The 12117-nt window shown below is 36.8% G+C and overlaps 1 long non-coding RNA gene across 1 annotated transcript in view; it reads right to left on the reverse strand.

Moving 5' to 3' along the window:
• Positions 1-12117, reverse strand: part of LOC130834564 (uncharacterized) — a 71021-nt gene that overhangs the window by 53913 nt on the left and 4991 nt on the right. The gene's annotated exons all lie outside the window — the stretch shown is intronic.

Raw genomic sequence — 12117 nt, forward strand, 5'->3', positions numbered from 1 at the left:
ATATATTGACTTCCAAAAGTAGAAATGTGCTTCTAATATAAATGCTTGCAAATATTACTGTCCTCTCTTGAGCTATATTTATTTCTGAAAAATGAAAATGATAGTTTTATTTTACCAAGTATGGAAATCCTTAATTTAAAAGACATTGGTAAATCTTGTGTAATTGCTTCAGCATTGAATTTAACACTGAATTTTCCTTGTGAACTCATATATTCAAAGAGATGGGTAGAGTTGGACTCTGTGAAAGTTTTTAAAGGTTAACCATATTGTTCCCATTTATCTAGTAAGATAAGGGGAATTTATGGTAGGTATAGGAAGGTATGGGGAATTTATGATAGCAACAGAAAGAGACGCTGTATGGATACACGTGGCTCAGAAGGGCACTGATGGGATGAAGGTAGAAATTCAGGAACTAAATGCAGAAAACTTTTGTTGCTGGGGAAGAGGAGAAAGGTATAAAAGGGATTTTTCTCTGAGCATTTGCTGTGCAGCTCAGTCCAGACAGACACTCAATACCAATTGTAAAACTGGCAAAGGAGTCAATAGTCATATGAAGGAGGACAATTTTGTTTTCTGATGTGCCTATGAAATTGTGTTCTGCTACAAACTAAGATAACTTTTGAAATGGGTGTATACTTTAAGAAACGTCATTGTTTTTAAAAATCTTTTTTTTATTAATAAAGCAAAGCCTTTTTTTCATAGTAGGAAATGTAAAAATATGCATAAGAAGAAATAAGTATAAAAGTCACTTACAAAACTACCTTCAGAGATTCTAGTATTAAGAGTTTTATGCACCCTCTAAAATGTCTGTGTGCATGTGTGTATATGTTCATACGCCTACGAGTGTATATAAAGCAGGAATGCAAACAGAAATATGCACATTTTATAATCTGCCTTCTGTACATATGTTGGGACATTCTCCCCAGTAATTTTTTTTTTCTTTAAAACTTAATGTCTGTTTGTGGGGCTAACAAGAAGAATTCGAATTTTGGACTTAATACTGGCCCACCTTTCTTTCAGACCAAAAAAGTGGCTGGAGATGTTGAAAAGACAAGCTTTAAGGGGCAACAAATCTTGTTACACTGAATTTGGTACAATCTAAAGAAAGGAATGCTGGGCAGAACCAGAAATGTATTATTCACACACTGGATACTGACAAAACTCCAGAGAGGATACAGTAAGATGTGAATCTAAAAAGGACTATGGGACTTTCCTGGTGGCGCAGTGGTTAAGAATCCACCTGCCAATGCAAGGGACACAGCCTCGAGCCCTGGTCTAGGAAGATTCCAGATGCTGTGGAGCAACTAAGCCCATGTGCCACAACTACTGAGTCTGTGCTCTAGAGCCCATGCGCCACAACTACTGAGCCCGTGTGCTGGAACTACTGAAGCCCACGTGCCTAGAGCCCACGCTCCACAACAAGAGAAGCCACCGCAATGAGAAGCCTGCACACCGCAACGAAGAATAGCTCCTGCTTGCTGCAGCTAGAGACAGCCCACGCACAGCAACAGAGACCCAACGCAGCCAATAAATAAATAAATAAATAAGACTGTGACGTTATTTCTTAATCCACAGATTAATCTAAGAAGTATTCTTTTTATTCAATATAGAGGAGATAGTAAAAGTACAAATAGAAGTCAGACTGCCTTGGTTTGAATCCTGGGTCCTAAGCCTCAGTGTGCTCTTCTGTAAAATGGGTATGATTAATAGGTTGTTGTGAGACCAAATGAAATAAAGCACTTGGAACACTGCCTGGTGCAATTCATGTATGCCATCTGGTTAGACTCCAGTAACTGACTGCTGTCTTTTGATTACTTGGAACTTCCCAACAAAATTTTCCAAATGCAATTCCCTTCCTTAAGAAGAATGATAACATGCTTACCACTGTATAGTTGCCTCCTGTGATAGCATAACAGGGTAAGAAGATAAACAAACAAGCAAAACCAATCAAAGGAAAACTCTCCCTGGACCTTTCTTGAGTGCGACCGTCAGTTCATCCTATGACCTACCTGATAAAATCCTTTGATTAAATTTTAAAACTCAAGTTAGCCATGTTGTTTTCTGTTGTCAGCAATTGGAGATGACTAGTTGTTAAACTGACTCAGGTGCCCCCAAGGCCAGAAGAGATCTTAGAGCTCATCCGAACTAGAGTTTAGAGGCAAGTCATTTTGTTAGTTGGTCAGTTCACAGCGAACCTTTCATGTAATGACAATATTTTTTCAATATATGACCTCAACGGTGGGAATGTGAAAAACAAAAATCGATGGAAGGAAACATTGCAATTAGGACCACAGACTCTGCACTCAGTACCTGAGTTCCAAATCCTGCTTTATCCTGCACTAATTGTGTATTCTGCAGCAAATCATGGCAATTCTCAGCACTCTATTTCCTTATCTATAAAATTGGGGAAATAATCATTCCAAACTTAATAGGGTGTTATAAGTATATTACGCACTTAATACACTTACAGCGTTGCCAAAAACAAGACGGTTGCCAAAAACAAGAATTCAATAAATGCTAGGAATAACAATATAAATAATGCTTAATAGCAAGAAGAACAGGACCAGATCTGTGCCAAGTCGGTTCTGTAAAGAACAATGTTCGTGAAGACCAATGAGGAGGGGCCCTGAGTAAGTGGGCGTACTGCTAAACCCCACACTAATCTGACTGAGTTCTCTGCATTACCAATGCACTTTAACTGATGCTCAGAGTTGGAGGAAACAAAATTAAACACAGTAGTCATTAAACTCAAAGTGAGTGATTGGCTTTTCCTATTAAAGAGAAGAGATTATATCACCGGATTAAAAGAACCCAAGCTATATACTATTTCTCACTTAAAATAAAAAAAAAGTGTTAAAAAGTAAAGGATGTGCAAAGGGTACCAGTGAATACATACAAAAGGAAAGTAAAAATAGAAGTAGTAACACAGGTAGCAGACAGAAGAAGTAAAGAATGAAAGCAGTAAGCAGGATAAAGAGGGACACTATGAAATCTTAAGAGGGACAGTTTAGGATGCAGATATAAGGAACACGTCTGCACCTCCAAACAAGCGAACAACTAACACTTGAATCAAAAATCATTAGCTCCACAAGATCTGAATAAAAATAAAACTAGTGAGAGTTTTCAATAGACTTGAAAGAATGAAACAGATCTAAGTAAAAAATAAGTAGACATAGAGAAAAATTGATCAATAAATTGATTTAATAAAAATACAGAAATATTTCATCCCTCAAATAGAGAATATATGTTTTTGTATATCCAGATACTATTTATAAAAATTAACCATTAAAAACACTTAATCTTTTAAAAGTAGAGCTACATTTTTCAAGCTACCCTTTTTAAAAATCATAAGTGAATACAAATATCTAACACAATTAGATATAAGCAAAAGATGACCTAAATAATTTTATATTTAAAATTAATTTCTAGACATTTCCTTCAAAAAGTGAAATTAAATAGAATCTAGAAAATACTGAGCTGGAGATTATTTCAGCCCAAATATAGTGGTTCACGGAAAGCTATACCACTAGGACTAGTTTTGACCTTAAAAGCCTTCATTATTAGAAAAGGCAGATAAAAAATAAAACAAAATCATTATGTAGCACCTTAAGAAATAGTAAATGAACAAGATAAACAAAAAGAAACTGAGATACACTTAAAATTAAGGAAAGAAAATTAAAATGAAGTAGAATGAATATATCAAACTGAAAGCTGGTTCTTGGCAACGGCCAGTAAAAATAGACGGCCTTCTTGCAATCATGAGTGGGGCAAAAAGAGAAATATATAACAGTAGATACGAGTTAGAATGAAAAGTGGGATAAATAACCCATAGATTCAGGAGATGAAACAAATACAAAGGCACCTCTGTCTGAAACTTGATTGCAGCCAATTAGAAAATCTAGAGAAAATGGGTGATTACCTGGCAAAACACATTAACAAAATTACCCCCCAAAGAAAAGGATAATCTGGGTAGATCATTTACCCCCAAAGACACTAGAAGGTGGTTAGAAATGCGCCATGAAAGAGCCTCCACTTCCAGAGCTTCCACTTCCAGATGCCTCAAAGCTGAGTTGTACCAATCTTTATGGAGATACACACTTACACAAACTTTTCAAAAAATACAAAAATTCTCTTCACTTTATGAAGTTGTGTTTGTGTGAATACCACAACCTGGCAAAGACATCATGAAAGAAACAAACCAAGATTACAATATTAACTCACTTTTAGAGACAGATGCAAAAATCTAAATAAAATGTTACAAATAAAATCCAGCAGTGTATCCAAAAATAATGCATGTGATCAAGCAAGTGACTTAGTATCAGTAAAGTCTATCGAATAGTCCCTCAATAAATTAAAGAGAAAAAAAGAATTTAGGATAATATTCATGGACCACGCGAAGGCATCTGTTAACATCCTCAGCCATTTCTAGCGAAAACTCCAAGTCAAATAGAAATGGAAAGTTACTACTTAAGTAAAACAAAATATATTTACCATGAACCAATACAAGTGTTATCTGAAAACCATTTCACTTTCAAGTTTTGCTATTTCATTTCTAACCCATTCCCTTGTATTTTGACACTCCTTCCTCCCTTGAGCAAACATGCATTGTGTGCCTAGTATATTTCAGGCACTGTGTGCGGCCACAATTCGAAGAAATTAAACATATAATCCAAAAAGAAATATCAAAAACAGGTAGCCAGTGAAAACCATACAGAGAAGGTGACTGAAGAGGGAGCAAGTTAAAAAATACTGACCAAGTTGAACTCAATTTCCCTTTTCCAAATTGGACAAGAGTTGAAATTGAGCTTTAAGCCTATTACAAGTTAAGACATTTTTCCAAATGGAGTCCAAGATGTGTTAACAATTAAATGATTCCTATTTTTCTCAAATACTATATCACTCTGAACTGAACTAAAAACAAAAACAGTAAAAGCATATTACCGAAGGGAAGCGGATCGTTTCTATAGCATTTCCACGTTCCCTGAGCTTCTCTGAGATTTTACCAAGTTTGCATTTAATGAGAGCACCCTGATGCGACTGTAGGCAGGTGAAGCTGCTATTATGTCGCAGGGAGAGCTGACAGACAGCTTCAGGAGCGTTTAGTTAACAAATCATTACTTAGTGTTTGTAAGACTTCTACCTGAACCCAAACAGAGCGTGGAACTGTCTTGGGAAGAACAAAGCCATCAATTGTAAAACAAACCTTGGTAAAGGCAGCTAGGATCAGCAGGGAGGGGAAATAAAGTAATTTATTCAAATTGTATATTTGAACAGTAAGAACTTCTTTCTGAAAGTAACGTAAATTTGAAATCCTTTAAAAATATGAACGATAGGGCTTTGCTTGCTTTTAGGGACAAGGAATGTATTTGTTAAGTCGAAGGAGAGTAAAAATGAAAATGGGAAAGAATATTAATAAACCACTTAACTATGAAATGACCGTGTGTACATGCTCTAACTTTTGTGTAAAGCACGTGGCAATGTCAGGCTTAGTTTTGTCACTGAAAAGAGAAAGGCAAAGTTTTAACGCCATCCCGCCATTGTGATTTCTTAACTTTTGCCCTATTCAAGAGGCTTCATCTTTTAATTGCCAAGGCCACACACAGGCAGGGAAGACAGGGCAGGGCTGAGCCAAATGCAGAACAGAAAAAAAAAAAAAAGAGAGAGAGAGAAAGGTCAAAGCAGCAGAGGTAACTATTATTTTTCAAAGACTACGCGAAGCATTGAGATTCTGATACCTCATTCCTGTGACAAAAATTGTAATGAGAACAGGAAATGGTACCCCATGAATCCATTGTCCTGACAATGATTTAATGAGAATGGGAAATGGTGAGAGCATAACTAATTCGCATTATGATCCTAAAGTTGTCATCTTGTGGTTCTGCTCAGATGCTGCGAAATGAAGGATGTCGGACATCAGCTGGGAGAGTGCGAGGAAAGCATGAAGACGGTGACATTGTGTGGCCTGAAAGTAAGGGCAGAAAGTGTTAGTGATGGAGGGGTATGGCGTGGGAGGGGCAGGAGGGGGATACAAGGCATGGGGCTTATCTGCTGAATGACAAAACAGGAATCCCTTTAAAGACGGCATGGGTGCCAATTGGAAGGAAAAGACCAGCAGGTAAGGCAAAGGCTGTGATGGAAAACTGAATCTAGGAAGTAACCAAAAGATCAAATGAGATGGCACAAACAGGTGAAATCTGGCTCATCTGGACATTTTGTGTTTTATCTTCTCTTGGAGATATTCAAGTCTGTTGAGATGCAATTGATTTTGAGGTTCTAAGGCACTAATTCTTTTCCTCCCTTAGTAAATAAAGTTTTACCTCCCCATCTCTAATTTCAACTGTGCATTTTATAAGTGAAGCTATCAAAGATACTCCATCCCAGCTACAAAAGCTCTGAAATAAAGTGGTCAGTGGGAGAAAGAACATCATTCAACTTGGTTCTGCTGGTGGAAATCAGCACGTGATATGTCAAGATTATGTAGAATTTAAACTCCACAGATGGCAGAAAGTAATTTATTTCTTGTTAACAAATAAGTTTTAAGCTATTTCTCTAAATAGCAACTCAGGTTCTAGACAGTTTTGAGTGCTGAATTATTCCAGAACTTCTAGACTTTGTTGAGCATGACAAGGCAATGTTCACTGTCTGCTTACTTTGCAGGAAACACGTTACCATACATGGAAGTGGTTGGAAATCAGCAGGAAAACTGAGAAATAAAACTTCTTCATTATGCATTTTCAAGTCTGACTTGCTCCTCAAAGCACCAGCTAGTCATTTAAAGTTGTTCCTTAAAACTCCCTCTATAAGGTTTCCGTAACATTTAGCATGCTTCTCACAGGTGTATCCTTCCAAGAAGAGAGAAAACAGAGTCAGGAAGGAGATGAAACTTCTTGGAAAAGAAATTGTATTTTACTAATCACAATACCAAAGCAGTATAGTAATTATAACCTACATTCATTCTATAAAATAACAATAAAAATAATAATGATAAAGGGAGGTGCCTTTCCATTCAGTTTTCTCTTAGCACCTTTTATTTAAACACAATCATAAGAGGGTATTTCTGAAGATGAAAAGCAACTTTCATAAAAATGAAAATGACTGATTCTCTCACCACTAGTCAAAAACCTTTCAGACTAAGATAAATGACTCGAAGCCATTAGAAAAAAATTATTGCCAACTTATGTGTGCCTAAGCCCCCCTACTTTGCATTTTGATTCATATTTAAAATATTGATTCCATCAAATGGAGGAACAGTTACTGTCAGCAAGAAGATGATGGAGAAAATGAAGTCAAAGGCAAACAATGTAAACAGTGGATTTATTTATTTACCCTTAGGTGAAGATGCCATATTTCACTTCTATTGAACACTTGCTCAATTTATTTTATTAATTTAATCTTTCTAAAGTACTACTTCACACTCTGATGCAATTTCAGATCAAACAGATCACTGTGTACTTGTTGAATTCATGGCGAACGCTACATGAATTTATAATCCAGAATGATTCATAATTGAGTGAGCTACCTTATTTTACTCCCCTATTACAGGAGAGGTTCACAATGAAAGACGATAATGTTCAAGGAAGAAATGTGAAAGATATTCTCAAAAGTTGAACTGTACGATAATAATGTCTAGTGAAAATGAAATATTTAATGTCCACATTTAGGTTCTCCATCATGTATTATGTGGTCCTGTAAGGGGTGTCAAATGCTGATGAGAATTTCAATTTGACCGGGCAAAAATGAAGTAAGCAGCATACAGTATTTCATCCATTATGTCCATTTTCACAATGAAGGATGGATTCCATAATACTTTCTATTCCATCCAATGTCAAGGTCTTAAAAACAAATTTTGAAAGCACTTAAGAGGTTCTTTTAACAGCTGTATTTAGTAACAAATGACAGATATCTATTAATGCAAGTACATCTTATATAAAATATTTTAATATGGATTTTAGGTGATAGTATATTCTTATTAACATCACGTGTAAATTGACACATCACAGCAGCTCTTTTAGATGAAAGATCCATTTAGTCCCATCTTCAAATTATGGATTGATACAATATTCTACGCCATAATGGTTCCAAAAGCATTGTTAGCACTATGTATTATTCATGTTTTCAGGTACCATTGTTTCAGCTCATAATAGAGTATTTCACAATTGTGAGTGAAGCTTATAATGAACTGAAGAAAACTACCTAACTGTTGTATTTTAACAGGTCACCTAGTTGGCCCTGAGGACGTCTGGGCACTAGAATTGCATCACTCCTTGGCACTGGGCTCAAATTTGAGAAAATAAAAAATTTCAGTTCTGAATGATCTACTTCAATCACATAAGCACAATGTGTTTAAGATGGTATTTTTAAAGGTGCACATAATCATCACATATGGCTACTGTGGGGAATTCAAATTGTAAATTAAGCTGTTTAATTAAACTAAAAAATATAGGCCAATATATGTCCATTAAGAATAAAACAAATTGTATTAAGTAGTTATGAAATTATATTAACATTATAAAACTTGCTTCTCAAACTTTCCCATGCATACAGTATCCCCTGGGCATCCTGTTCACATAGAAATTCTAATTCAGGAAAGCTGGGGCAGGGCCTGAGATGCTGCAATTCTCACCAGTTTCCAGAAGATGCTGATTGGTGGACCAGCAACGTTGCAGAGGATCACTGTGGACAATCAAACAACTACTAGCTGGCTTGGGATTTGCCACTCTGTGTAACTCAGTTTTCTAGTACTAACTAGGACATTATACTGAGAGAATTAAATGAGAAATTGACGCAAAACGTTGTTTAGCATAACCAATGACTCCATCTTTGGCTGCCACTTTTGGAGATTATCTACCTTGTTTATTCATTGGCTTAACACCCAACAAATGTTAGTTTAAAGCAAATTCTTGTGTGATGTCTATTCTCTGATTGAGTGAGCCCAGAGATAGATAATTATCAAGACCTTATAAAGCAATGGGTAGAAAGCGCTTCATTCTTTAGCTGATATGTCTGCTATCCTATCATAAGAAATACTGATTTGAGTTTATTATTTTGGAACTGACCAAAAAATAAACCTCATCATTTTCTGTATGACAGTATCACTAATATTTTATGATATGTGGTCATTTTACTTTCCTTAAAATTTTAATTTTCAAATTATTTTTTTGGAACAGAATACATTCACTTGGTTCAAAAATCAAAAAAGGATCAGGGGGTATTGAAATAGATGCTGTGGGGGACTTCCCTGGTGGTGCAGTGGTTAAGACTCCATGCTCCCAATGCAGGGGGCCTGGGTTCAATTCCCTGGTCAGGGAACTAAATCCCACATGCATGCATGCTGCAACTAAGAGTTCCATGCCACAACTAAGGAGCCCACATGCTGCAACTAAGACCCATGCAACCAAATAAATAAATAAATATATTAAAAAACATAGATGCTGTGAGTTCTGGGTTTACTACGTCACGCCTGTGATTAAAAGCAGCTGCAGCGCTGCCTAAGGGCACCACACCTCCAAGCTGTCAATCAATCAATGAAGTTTCCTCCCACTGCTGGGGTCACTCTGATGTGCATTCTGTCTGCCAGAGGCTGCCAGCGGGGTGGAGCTGCAGCTGCTCATGGTGGTAACCTGTTTAATCATTTATCATCTATTGTTCCTCCCCTTCCCTGCTCCCCTGCCTATGCTTCCTGGAATCACTTCCTATCAAGGTCAGCTTCTGGGGGAACCAAATCAAGTCGGTATTAAGTACAAAGTCCCCCCCCAGTCCTTATCCTTTTCCTCTCTCCACCCAGTTCTCACCCCCAATAAGCAAATTATGTTCTCAGTTTCCTTCCAAGTTTTAATTCTGTGAATCTCCAAGACACATATTCCTTTCTTTTTAAATAAAATATACCAAATATGCCCACACTATTCTGTACCTTTTTTTCATTTAATGTAGCTCGGACATCTTTCAATATTAGTGCACACAAAGCCTTCTCATTCCTTTGTATGGTCGCATGGTATTCCACTGTATGTAAATGACCCGCTGGTCCAAACCCCTTTTGCCATTTCTTCTCCAGCTTATTTACCTCCGTTTTATTTGATTACTTATTGAATGCCAAAGTTTAATCATTTAGTAACCTCTTCTGACCACAAACCAGTTTACTAATGTCATTCTCAAATTATTACACCTCATACTGAACAATTCTTTCACAATATATTATCTATAACACAACAGAAGTGGGATGCTATTTCTCTTGCCAGAGACGAAAATAAAGTCTAGGTCAGCTTGCACACACAGTTACACGGTAGGGTGATATCAAATTTGTAAAGAGGTAAAGCTCTTAAGGCTTCTTCACAAAGAATTTCTCATCCTGTATTTATATAATCAATTTCTTTTAAACACAGGTCTGGAACTTTACCTTCTTTGTGTATATTATATGCCCACTGCTCCAGCTCCTTCAGTCCATATTCATAACACAATCATTAGCTCCTACTTATTGAACATTTAATGTGCCAAGCCCTGTCACGTGCACTTTATACTTATTATCAATATTTATCACTATATTATCTTATGAGTCAACTATTATCTCTATTCACAGGTGAGGAAACAGATGCTCAGAGAAGGTAAGTCATTTGCCAGAGTCATGTAACCAGCAGGTGGAAAAGCTCAGGATTAATAAGCTTCAGTCTTAATCCTATTGTCCAAAGACTAAACTATCCTTCCCAGCTTTCTCTCAAGTGCACAGAACAATCACTGTCTTCAGTTAAGTACTTGATAAAATTACAAATTATTCTATGACTAGGAATTGGGTCATAAATGAATATCTACAGAGAACACTTTCCTGTTATATTAGCCAAAGCCAGAGAAACAGAACCAATAGGATACATATATTCTCTTATGACATACTATTTATGTATGTATAGAAATGTATACATATATAAGAAGACACTTGTTACAGGAATTGGCTCACACAGTTATGGTGGCCAATAAGCCCCACAATCTGCAATCTATAAACTGGAGAAATTAGAAAAGCCGGTGGTGTAACTCCCAGTCTGAGGCTGGAGTCCCTTCGTCCGAGTCCCAAGAACTTTGAACTCCAATGCTAGAGGGCAGGAGAAGATGGGCGTTCCAGTTCAGGAAGAAAGAGAGGGAATTTACCCTTCTTCCTTTTTGTTCTACTGGGGCCTTCAAGGGATTGGCTGATGCCCACTCCCACGGGTGTGGGCACATCTTCTTTACTCAGTCTACAGATTCACCTTCTGATTCAAATGCTAAATCTCTTCCAGAAACACCCTCACAGACATAACCAGAAGTAATGTTTTACCAGCTATCTGAGCATCCCTTAGCCCAGTTAAGTTGGCATGTAAGATTAGCCATCACACCTATTTAGCACGGATCAATAATCAATATGCTTTAGATACTGTCTTTCAAAAAGTTCATATGCATCTACAGAAATTACCATATCCTTTCACAGCTGCCCAGAAGCATATCAGGGTTGTCAGAGATTTAAAACCAGTAACACAACAACAAAACCCCAAACCCTTTATTATATTCAGTTTTTCTCCTTTATCAAGATAAAAAAAGGGATTTGCTTGGTATGACTTATTATAACCTCTACTGTGGATTACAGAAAAAATGCTTTGCTTTCCAAGCCTCCCAATTTGCCTCTTAAAGAAAGACTTGCCCAATTTGGGAAGGAATCAATGCAACCTCATTAGGTTGTCGCTTCTAGATTTTGAATTTTTCTACACTTTGGAAAATTATAACAGGATTTACCCATTTCTAGTTTTCTAACACTTTGCCCATTCTCCAGAATTCCTTGTAGATAACTGAGAACTGTTCTAATATTATAACTCCAAGTGGTACCCTGGACAAAATCCTTATGAACTTTAGGACAACCTACTCTAAAGAGGCCCACACAGTTGTTTACTCTCTCTTCTGGGCCTGTTGCTTCTTCCTTCCATTTCAGTTTGAAGATTATTTCCGTTGGAGGAAGCAGAAGCAGAGCTGGCACCCAGCAGTTTGCTTTCTCACTGTCATCAGTGCTCCCTTTTCCTCCAAACAATCCACAAAAACCTTCTTTTTTAAAAAGAAGGTTTAAAAATTATTTTTAGAGCATTTTGAAAGCTGTAGATCATTTTG

This window comes from Hippopotamus amphibius, chromosome 13 (genome assembly GCF_030028045.1).
Source record: "Hippopotamus amphibius kiboko isolate mHipAmp2 chromosome 13, mHipAmp2.hap2, whole genome shotgun sequence".
Lineage (NCBI taxonomy): Eukaryota > Metazoa > Chordata > Mammalia > Artiodactyla > Hippopotamidae > Hippopotamus > Hippopotamus amphibius.